This window comes from Plecotus auritus, assembly GCF_963455305.1.
Source record: "Plecotus auritus genome assembly, chromosome: 6".
Lineage (NCBI taxonomy): Eukaryota > Metazoa > Chordata > Mammalia > Chiroptera > Vespertilionidae > Plecotus > Plecotus auritus.
This window is the reverse complement of record NC_137773.1, coordinates 164,493,151-164,504,124: the sequence shown is the minus strand read 5'-3', so window position 1 is coordinate 164,504,124 and position 10,974 is coordinate 164,493,151.

Genomic DNA, 10,974 nt, shown 5'->3' with positions numbered 1-10,974 from the left:
ATGAAAGCGAAGTGCCCAGGACAGTAAAGAGATGGAAATCCATGATTTCATGGATCTGCTGCACAGGCTTGGCCTGCTTACCTCTAGACTTCTTATAACAGAAACAAAATTAACTTTAATTTGTTAAAGCCAACCTAATAGGATTTCTATACCTCATACCCAAATGCAATTTTGCTGATACAGGACTGGTGTTTTTTGTTCTTGTTTTTGTTTTAAATATCAGGTTGTACTGAGATAAGTAGGTTTATATGGCAGACACATCAATACTTTTTTATGTTGTAAAGGAACTATACATTGTTTGAGAAGATAATCTGAATCTCGTGGTTGTTTTATTAAATTAGGGACATTTCAAACACACACAAATAGGCAGAACAGTAGAATGAATCCTAATGTACTAAGCTTCAGTAGCTACTGATCTGTTATTATTGTGGATGTATTTTTGTTTTAAGCACATTAACATTCTATCGAAAGATGCACAGTATAAATGTGGCAATCCCCTCTCAGATCTACAACTGGAGAAACAGAAGGGAAAACTTTAAATAATTTGCTAAAGTAACAAGAAAGAATGATCAGAAGTGAGAATTTGATTCATAGACTATTGATTCTAGGTGATGCCAGGCCAATAAATCCCTGCTAAAAACAAACACCTTCACTGTGATCTGTCCTATAAATGACAAAGTAAGGCAAAGTGCTAGAAAGCCCTGAGGTCATTACCAGTCATGCTGTCTTAGACCCCTCACCTAACCTCTCCAGATCTCAGCTTACTCATTTGTGGAAGAGAGAGAATGCTCACCTCACAGGAGGAAGTTGTGACAGTTCAATAAGGTAATTCTAAAGTTCTTTGTACAGTAATTGATAGACAGTAAATGCTAATGGCTGGTAATTATTGCCATTGTTATTATTAACTCAGTTTTAACTTGCATGAGTTTCTTCTCTTTTTTTCTTTGGACCAGGGGTGAGTGGGGAAGACTGTAGAATGACAAGAAATATTAAAGTATCTAATCCTATAAGCTTCATGAAATGGTACATTGTAGAGTGGAGGTTGACCATCAGAACTCCATTGTCCATACCCAGAGATCAAGTTGCTTCTACCAAATAGAGGGAGGTAGTCACTATGGATCCAGATGGTTAACTGGTTGCAGGTCTATTTGTTCTAAGCTACAAAGGTTGTTCAGTGGCTGTAGCAATGAGTGCCTGGGGAGCTGGGTGCGGGGGGTGGGAGCGGGGAAGGGAGGGGGGAATGTTGATTTCTCTGATCAAAGGAAGGTTTCTTACAACTGGATCCTGAAAGGGAATCATTTGGTTTTGTAGACTTAGAAATATTTAAAAGAAGTCGTTTTGGTTCTGAGATTTTTCACACAAACTATGAGTCAGAAATCCTCAAATTTCATTCATTAGAGTTGTTGGGTTATTAAATCTCATTTGGGAGTATTTTCGAGCATGCTCTGGAAAGGGAGATGAGTGTCTCCTCTTCCTGGTAATGGGGAGAAAAGAAAGGACCATTTCCACAGAGATTTCGTTTGCCCAAACAGCAGGCACCATTTTAGTGCCAAGTAGGTTTCTTATGGATTAGAAGGGTATCTTGGCAGTGGCTCCCTAGAAACAGAGACTAACAGGCTCTTGGCTGCATGTTAGGGGTATGCTCTCAGGACAGAAAGCGAGGGAAGCAGTTTGAAAATGAAAAGGTGCTAAGCGAGGATGTGGCCTCCTCTGGAGTCTAGCTTTGCCTGATCCCATGGAGAACGCTGCAGCACGGTGTGTAGTGTAGACCTGAGTCCATCTTGAGGCAAGGGGGCTGGCCTTTTGCAGCCCCAGTAGGGAGGGGAAGGTGCAGTTTCTCATGTGGACTCTTTTGTCTGAGGGCCATTTCTCCAGAGAAGGAGACAGCTGCGGACAGGTGTGCTGACTCAATGAAGGGGATCTGGGTGAGACACCAGTAGAGTCCTCTAAGGACAATGCTTTCATTTGAAACCAGCTGTGTGCCTCTTCATGCTGCGTTGAGAATTTATTTGGAAAAGAAGGCTTAACATCTCTAAAGAGGATTCCTGCTCTTTGTTTCTCAGCCTTGACTAATATAAGAATGCTCTCTTAAGAGGGGAAAGTTTTCTTAGCCTCCAACATTGGCTTCAGTTGTTTTTTATTATAACTCCACTGAAATATATTTAAACCTGAAAGTTTCAATAAACTTTGTATGCTTCCATTTCTTAAAAAGGCATAAAATCAAGACAAATTGCAAATTAATTTTTTTAAGTATGAGACCGTTAAAATAAAATGGACAACATAAATTCAGTGTGATGGATGATGCTGTTTGCTGAAACTAAATTGCCATTTCAAAATAGATTATGTGACTGTGCAAAGGCACAGGTTGTCTTGCGGTTCACACAGCCTGTTACAGAATGCCTCGTGAAAGACCAGCTTCCCACCACTGTTTGTACTAAAACCTCTGCAAAGTCATAATTTGTAGAGATCATGAAGTTCTCTGACCTGTACTCGGCAAGAAGGCATTATTTGGCATTTACATGCAGTTGGGCTCTACTTTTTTCATTAATCCACATTAATCAAAGGCATATATGTTGGCACCATAGTGATCATAAACCAAGATACAAACACAGGCATTTAAATGCCATGGGCATTCTTACGAGTAAATCATCCATCATACACACACACAATTTCATCAAAATGAAAGTATAATATTTTAAACGTGATTTAAAGGACATTTTGGAACATGTAGGGACCCCAGAGAGTGTGTTTACACATCCTTTGATGTGACACAGAGCTCATTCCCACGACGCAGGAATGTGTAGGATGAGGTCCCCCAGGTGATAACACTTGGGATTCCGAAGAAATCACCACTCTGACTCCTCAGTAAAGGGGAAGGTGAACTATTGACCATCTAAAAGGCCACGGTGCCCTATGTCTAATGACAGCATTTATGATTTAACTTTATGAGTGTCCCTCACTACTTGGTGGTTCTGCACAAAGAGGCTGCCCCTTGTGCTGTGTTGCCTCCTGCTCTGGCCACTGACTGAACGCAGTGAAATCTGCAGGCAGCCCCAATGGGAAGTACACGGGGAAAGCCTTGCTATTCAAAGTGTGGTCCCTGGACCAGTTGCGTCAACATCACCGGTTAAAAACTGCAAAATTTTAGGCCTCAGCCAGACCTACTGAAGCAGAGCTTGAAGTTCAGCAAGACCCTCGGTTGATTCTTGTGTATTTTAAAATTTGTGGAGTTGTTCTACAAAGATAATGCAAGTAGAGCTTAATTCTAAATGGCATACAGGTGGTCAATGATAGCTTTATTTGTAAGCATAGCATCATTTTGATCACTTTTCTTACCTTAAATTTAAAAGTCCCACATCCTGATTTTCTAAAGTTTTTTTTTTCTTTTTATTGATTTCAGAGAGGAAGGGAGAGGAGAGAGAGCTAGAAACATCAGTGATGAAAGAGAATCATTGATTGGCTGCCTCCTGCACACCCCCAACTAGGGATGGAGCCCGAAACTGAGGCGTGTGCCCTTGACCGGAATTGAACTCGGGATGCTTCAGTCCACAGGCCGATGCTCTGTCCACTGAGCAAAACCAGCTGGGGCCTGATTTTATAAAGCTTTTGATTTTTGCTGATTGACAATTATAGCATTTTGATAATAAACTTGTATATACTGGCATTATTACTACCTTTTTAAAGCATGCTGAGGATTCATAAAATAAAGCCATCAACGGAATGGAAATACATTTCCAATATAAAAACACATAAACACATTATAAAACATTTAGAAAATTGTAAGTGTATCAAAAATATAAATGCTAAATACACATTAACAGATAAAATTAAGAAACAAATTATTGTTCATGAAACAAATTATTTCTCATGCACATTGCATGAGAAAGAAAAAATAGTCACAAAGCATTTAAAAAAGTAATTGATTCTTAAAAATTTAAAAAGCTAAATCTGAAAATAGATGCAGTGTATATTAATACCATAATTGGAGAATTGAGAGCATATCTTGCAGAGATTTTTCTAGCTGCTGAAATGGCTTTTGTATATTCTCATCAGGGAATATGAGAAAGACTTTCCTTTCAAATACTTTTATAATTGTATCACCTGCTTGAGGGGAACTTTGAATAACTTTCAGGAACAGAGAGAGGGGGGGAAAGGTGGGAGGGAAAGAGAAGGACTGAGAGAGAGATAGAGGGATAGAGAGAGAAAGGGAGAGATAGTGAGAGTAAAAGAGAGTGAGGGAGGGAAGGAGGGGAGAAGAGAGAGGGAGGTGAGAGAGGAAGAGAAGGTACTGTATTTTTTGTTTCAAAGAGAGCTTTTCTGGTTTATCTATGTCTTTGGTTTTATCTTCTACGGCTGACACTCCAAGCAGAATTAACTTTTTTCATTTAAAAATTGTCATATTTACATGCCCCTTGATGGGAAAGCCTTTGAAATTAGGTAAGAATTATTCTTGTCAATGAAGCTTGACTTTATCAATGGTTATTTCCTTCCTTTTCTTGAGGACTCAGGGGCTTTAGAAAAATGTTTTCTAAGCAATAAAAGCAACAAAAACGCTCCGTTCAAGAAAAAATTTTAATGCAGCAGAGAACTCTTTTAAGTATGCAGTCAACATGCATATAATTTTCAGGTTTATTTAAATTCTAAAACAATAATGTCAATCAATAAAAATGCCTGCACCAAACAGCACCGAAATACCAAAACCAGGAGAGGAGTTAAGAAGGACTAGAATGACTAGCAATACTGACAGATCAGGCACAGGTCTTTGTCCACAGGCTTATGGAACCAGAAGACCAGAAGATCATTTAAAAATGACATTATGGCTGGCATGGCTCAGTGGTTGTGCATCGACTTAAGAACCAGGAGGTCACAATTCTCGGTCAGGGCACATGCCTGGATTGCGGGCTTGTTCCCCAGTGTGGGGCGTGCAGGAGGCTGCCAATCAATGATTCTCTCATCATTGATGTTTCAATCTCTCTCTCCCTCTCCCTTCCTCTCTGAAATAAGTACAATATATTTTTTAAAATTACATTATGGAAATGGTCTTTCTCCCAGCTTTTACTATGCATGAATTTTCCATTCATTCACGCTGAATTACAATAACATAACTGAGACAGATTACTCTAATTTTGAATTCAAGCTTAAGGTGCCTAAAGCAGTGACATATGCCTGTGCTAAGAAAAGTCATTGATCTTCAGTCCAAATTTCATTGATTCCTATTTTAATAAACCTCAACAAGACTAGTACATGCAGAAACCAAACGAATGTTGTGTCATCTTCACAAAAGCTTACATTTGTGTTCCTTTTATGCATTCTTGAGAATATTTTGGTATTTCAGTGGAATTAGTGGTTTATTAGAAATAAAATCTTATCCCATTTACCTGTAGGAAATAGGGGCTTACGTTGTAATGGTATGACTCGTAGCCTTCTTCCAGGATCAAATTCAGCCACAGGTTGAAGGTCTTGTGAAGGTCACCTGTGTAACGGAGTATGATATAAAGCTCTATTTTTCTCTTCCTAAAGTTATAGTGAAAGCCCTTGGAGTGATTAGGAGAAGTCTGTGCATTCTGGAGTTTTTTTCTTCCAGGCTCTGCTGGTCTATCTGTGTCCCACATGGGGTGAATGGAGGCAGAATAGCCAAAGGCATCCATTCGAGGCCACGTTGCCTGGTTTTGAACCCCGTATCTGCCACTTACTGTCTGCGTGGCTTTGGGCAAGGTTGTGAAGCCTCTGTGCCTCCGTTTGCTCATCTGTAAAATGAGGAGGATCACAGTAGGATCTCCCTCCCGGGGCTGTGGCGTGGGCGGAGTGAGTGTAGACAGAGCACTTAACACGGAGCAAACTACATTCTAAGTGCTATACAAGTGTTTGCCCTGATTCTCACAAATATAATAGCCAGGAGATGTGACTATGCCTTTCTGTTCTCTTCCCTCTGCCCCTGGAAGAACAGGACAAAAGCAAATTTTTTTCAGCCGTATCTTTAGGAGCGACGTGTTGTGGCAGGAAGGGCAGCAATGCTGGAATCACACAGACCTAGGTTCAGATCCCTTCTCTTGCTAGCTGTTTAAACTGGGGTATATTATTTATGCTTTCTCAGCTTCAGTTTCCTCATTTGGATTTCAGGGGTAGAAAATGAATTAAAATGCTTCAAGTATGTAGCACTTGCCTGGCTAGTTGGTCAAAATTGGTAATAAATGTCAATGTCTCCCCTTTCTATCATCACCTACATAATGCATAGCTCTTCTGTTTTGGTTTTTGCTTCTGCAAATAACCTTATGTCACTCTCCAATTTCCTTTGCTCTTCAAATTTATCCTTCATTCAGCTCTTTAAATCCTTCTCTTCTCTGAGCAGGCATGTATATCAATTCAACTAGGGAATTAGATAGGATAGAAGTTAGATATTCCAGTAGTGATCCCTTAATTCCTGAGAGAGAGAGAGAGAGAGAGAGAGAGAGAGAGAGAGAGAGAGAGTTGTATGTGCTGTGTGTGGTATGTAAGTATATATTTCAACTGTCCATGCCTTCAACCAAAAGTCACTGAGGTCTCACTATTACATTGAAACAGTGCTAGGTTCTGGGACTAAAACATAAATTAGGCCTGGTCCCTGCCCTGGCAGAATTTATATATTCTAGTGGGGGACACAAACACATAAATAGGTAGTTAGAAAGCAGTGCAGTGAGTAGGAAGGGTGTGAAGGAAGCATTAGAGAGGGACAGTTAATCCATCTGTCCGAGGAGCTGTTGAGTCTTTAGAAGAAGTGGGGCTTCCTGAAACCTTGCAGGGTAACAGCCCCATGGGAAAGGGGAGGAAGAACAGGGAGATGGATATTTTTGGCAGAGGGGTCAGCATGAATAAAGCACAGAGGAGAAAACAGCTCAGTGGCAGCTTGGTAGCCATAGGCCGGAGATGAGAGACGGAAGACTTGAGCTTGTACAGAGACCAGGAAGAGCTTAGAGGGGCGGGAGTTAAAATATTCCTAGGATACCAGAACATTGGATTTTCATCAGAATGATATGGGTGGATTTGAATTTTAGAATTCTCTGAGGCTTGAGGGGAATAAGACTGAAGCCCAAAGATAACTCAGAGGGTTAGGAGAATAGGTGAGTCAGGAGTAATGAGTGAGTCAAGAGCTGATGGGTGAGTCAGGAGCTGATGAAAGACTTGACTGGAGCAGTGGTAGGAAGGATAGAAAAGAGGGGAGTGTTAGGGTTCTCCAGAGAGACAGAAACAATAGGATAGATGTATATCATATTTAGTCATGTGCCACTCAACCACGGGATTCTTTCTGGGAAATGCTTCTTTAGATGACTTCATCCTTGTGCAAACATCACAGAGTGCACTTACACAAACCTAGGCGATACAGCCTACTACACACCTAGGCTGTGTGGTATAACCTATTGCTCCTAGGCTACAAACCTGCACAGCATGTTACTGTACTGAATACTGTGGGCAGTTGTAATGCATGGTGAGTACACGTGTACCTAAATGTAGCAGAGGTACAGTAAAAATACAGTGTAAAAAACAACAAATGGTACCTGTATAGGGCACTTACCACGAATGGAGCTTGCAGGACAGGAAGGTGCTCTGGGTGAGTCAGTGAGTGAGGGTGAGTGAATGAGAAGACCTGGGACATCGCTGTATATTACCATACACTTTATAAATATTGTACACTTAGGTTACATCCTTCCTCCTATATAATAAAAGGGTAATATGCAAATTGTCCCCTTGACCGGGAGTTTGACCGGAGTTCCACTAGGGGGCGGGGGTGGCCCGCCAACTGCCCATGGCTCCTCCCTTTCCCCTCCTCCCCACCGGCCAGCCACAGCCCCATCAGCCCGATTGGGGCAGGCTGGCCGGACCCCACCCATGCACAAATCCGTGCACCAGGCCTCTAGTAAATTTATAAAACAACATGAGAGTAAATCAGACACAAGAGGAAATGATGCAGTTAAGAGATACAGTAAACACAAGATATGTGAGGCATACTGTTTTATGGGAAACCTTTTTTTTGGGGGGGGGGGAAACCTTTTTTTATGAGTACATGAAACTAATGAAAAATGTATAGCATAGTAAATGCATAAACCAGTAACGTAGTCATTTATTATTACCAAGTATTATGTACTGCCCATAATTGTGTTTGCTATACTTTTATATGACTGGCAGTGCAGTAGGTGTGTTTACACCAGCCCCACCACAACCACGTGAGGAATGCTTTTTGCTGTGACTTTATGACACCTACTATCTTAAGATGGTGAAGACGGGTATAATGTTAGGGAAGCTATGATGTCACTAGCCATTAGGAATTTTTCAGCTCCGTTAAAATTGTATGGGACCTTCGTCATATATGCTGTCCATCATTGACTGGACCCAGGACCCAGTAAAACAAGCATTTTATTCTATCTCATAAACTTGGAACAATTATAATTCCAAGACTAAGATCAGTGTTTTCTAACTGGAGAGCTAACATTGAGAAAATTTAAAGACCTCTCTCTGTGGTCTCATAAGATGATGAGAAGGTTGGGATTCAGTTCACATGAGGGTGTACATTCACTTTGAGTATCGTTATGAAATCACATTTAAAGCCATTGGTATTTGTACTTGAATGGTAGAAAGGATATGGAGTGGAGCCGAGAGACCCATTGTAGTTTCATATCCTCTTCCATTCAGGTACTAAAATATGTCAAATCCCTACATTTCTCTGGCTTTACTTCCTTCATTTACACAATGATAAGGTTGGCTTAGGTCAGGGGTCAGAAATACAGGTGACATAAATGTTAAAGTGTACATTACTTTGTATCACATTATTTTCTTCACACTCACAAAACCAATGTGTTAAAATCTCAGTCTCTTTTATAGACCATTAAGCTTTTCCTTGGCATCCTTTCCACATACTAGTCATGGTCTTTCTCATGGTTTGTTTTCCTAATGGCAGCTTAAGTTGTATTCTTTTGTTACAGACACACTTTATTGGCATATTAAACCCAGCAATCTTCTTTTTATTTTAGAAAAGTATGTCTGGCTCACATTTTTTTCTTGGAACGTGTGTTTCTGTGTTTCTTTTTTCCATTTTCAAAAGACATGGGTGTGAGGATAAATCTTTCTTTAAAATTCTACTAAAAGCAACAGTGTTAATGGAATACTACCTGCTAGTGGACACTCAGCCTCAGGATGGGGAGTAATAGAGAGTGGTGGGGACTGCAGCAAATGGAGAGTATGCACTTTCTGCAGCAGACAGCTGCCCCTTAGCACGACTTAATGGTTGGTGTCTGAGACTATGAGTCCAGTACATATGTATTTTCTGAAGTTTTTTTTTTTTTTTCCAAGAAAAATGATTTTTTTCAAGAACACTTGATTATTTTACACGGAATTCTCCTGAATGTTATATGTTGGCTACTAAATTTAAATCTAAATAAAAATCAGTAGTAGCAATGCTTAACCATCAGTGGTTCAGGCCAAGCAAGATTAGATGCCCCCAAAGATTTGAGACTTTTGGGTCAAATGATCTTAACGTTCCCTTTCCTCTAGAACTTTACTTTTAAACAAATATTTATGTACCCCTTACTATGCCCTGGGCATACTTTAAAGCACTTTGACATGTCCAAATTCATTTAATCTTTATGACAATGTTATAAAACAGGTACTGTTGTTGTCTTCATTTTACAAATGAGAAACTGAGGCACAGCATAGCTCAGTGACTTGTTTATGTCACAGAGCAAATACGTGGGAGAGCCAGAATTCAACACCGGCTCTCTGGCATCATAGCCCAGAAACCTCCTTCTTTACTCATGTAAACTTACATTTCCTATCTTTAAAAAATGTCTTATAACAACTGTTACTCTTTGAAATTTATTACTGACTGTGAGCTTATTTATTTGGATTTGTCAAACATTAAGAATTTAGAATATTTTTATTTTGTATGCGGGGAAAAGATGGGCTTCTTAGGTCATGGAATATTTGTATGGGTCCGATCCACGCTGCCTGCTCTAGTGAGATTAAAGAGAATGAGATGCTGGTTAAGCTGAGTCTCTTCCCATTAGATCTCATGTATAAGTAAGTGTTTGCCCTTTGATTGGCTACTGATGATCCTTAGAGGAAGTTTTGCTTTCTGGCTGCCTGGGTACCCAGAGAAGGTTCATACAAATGGAAATGTGGCCATATTTTTAAGCAATCTGTCACAGCCAAGAGCTTTCCAGAGCTTTCTGGTTAAAGAGGTTTTTGAATGTGTGTATGAGCAATATATGGGCTGACTTTTTATTTCAGCAAATATAAAGATGTATTATCCCTTGAGGTTTGTTATTAACCTCAGTTTCACCTCCGTTAATATTTACTTCGCAGGTCAATAAATCTTGATATTCACTTCAACAGAAGCCAATATCTTCAGATTATGAGTTATTAATCTTGGCCAAACTGAAAAATTGTGTGAATATTTTTCTTTAGAGAAAATGAGGACTCCCTTTTTCTTCAGGCTCTCTTCAAAGGGAAAGTTAATTTTTATGTGCATCTTCAAACTGCCTTTTCAGATTTAGTGTTTGGAGTTGAGGGTATGAGTCTTTAATAGCAATTTTGGAAGGCTCTCTGTCCCATTGAAAGACCTGAAGGAAGGCAGGGGTTTAAAAAAATCTCATTTTAAACCCTCCTGTGAAATACAGTCCTGCCTCAGTTTGTGGAGTGGTATATGCAGACCCTCTTGGATACCAAAATCTGCACTGCTCAAGTCCCTTATATAAAATTGCATAGTATTTGCATTAAAACTAGGTATACCCCTCCCTTACACTTAAATAATCTTTAGATTATTTATATATGTAATGCAATGGAAATGCTATGTAAGGTGTTGTTATACTCTATTGTTTAGGAAATACTGACAAGAAAAACAGTCTATACATGTTCAGTACAGATGCAGCCATCCTAGGCCTAACTATATAGTACACATCAATGTAACAAAACAATATATATTTGACCCATAGTTGGTTGAATTCA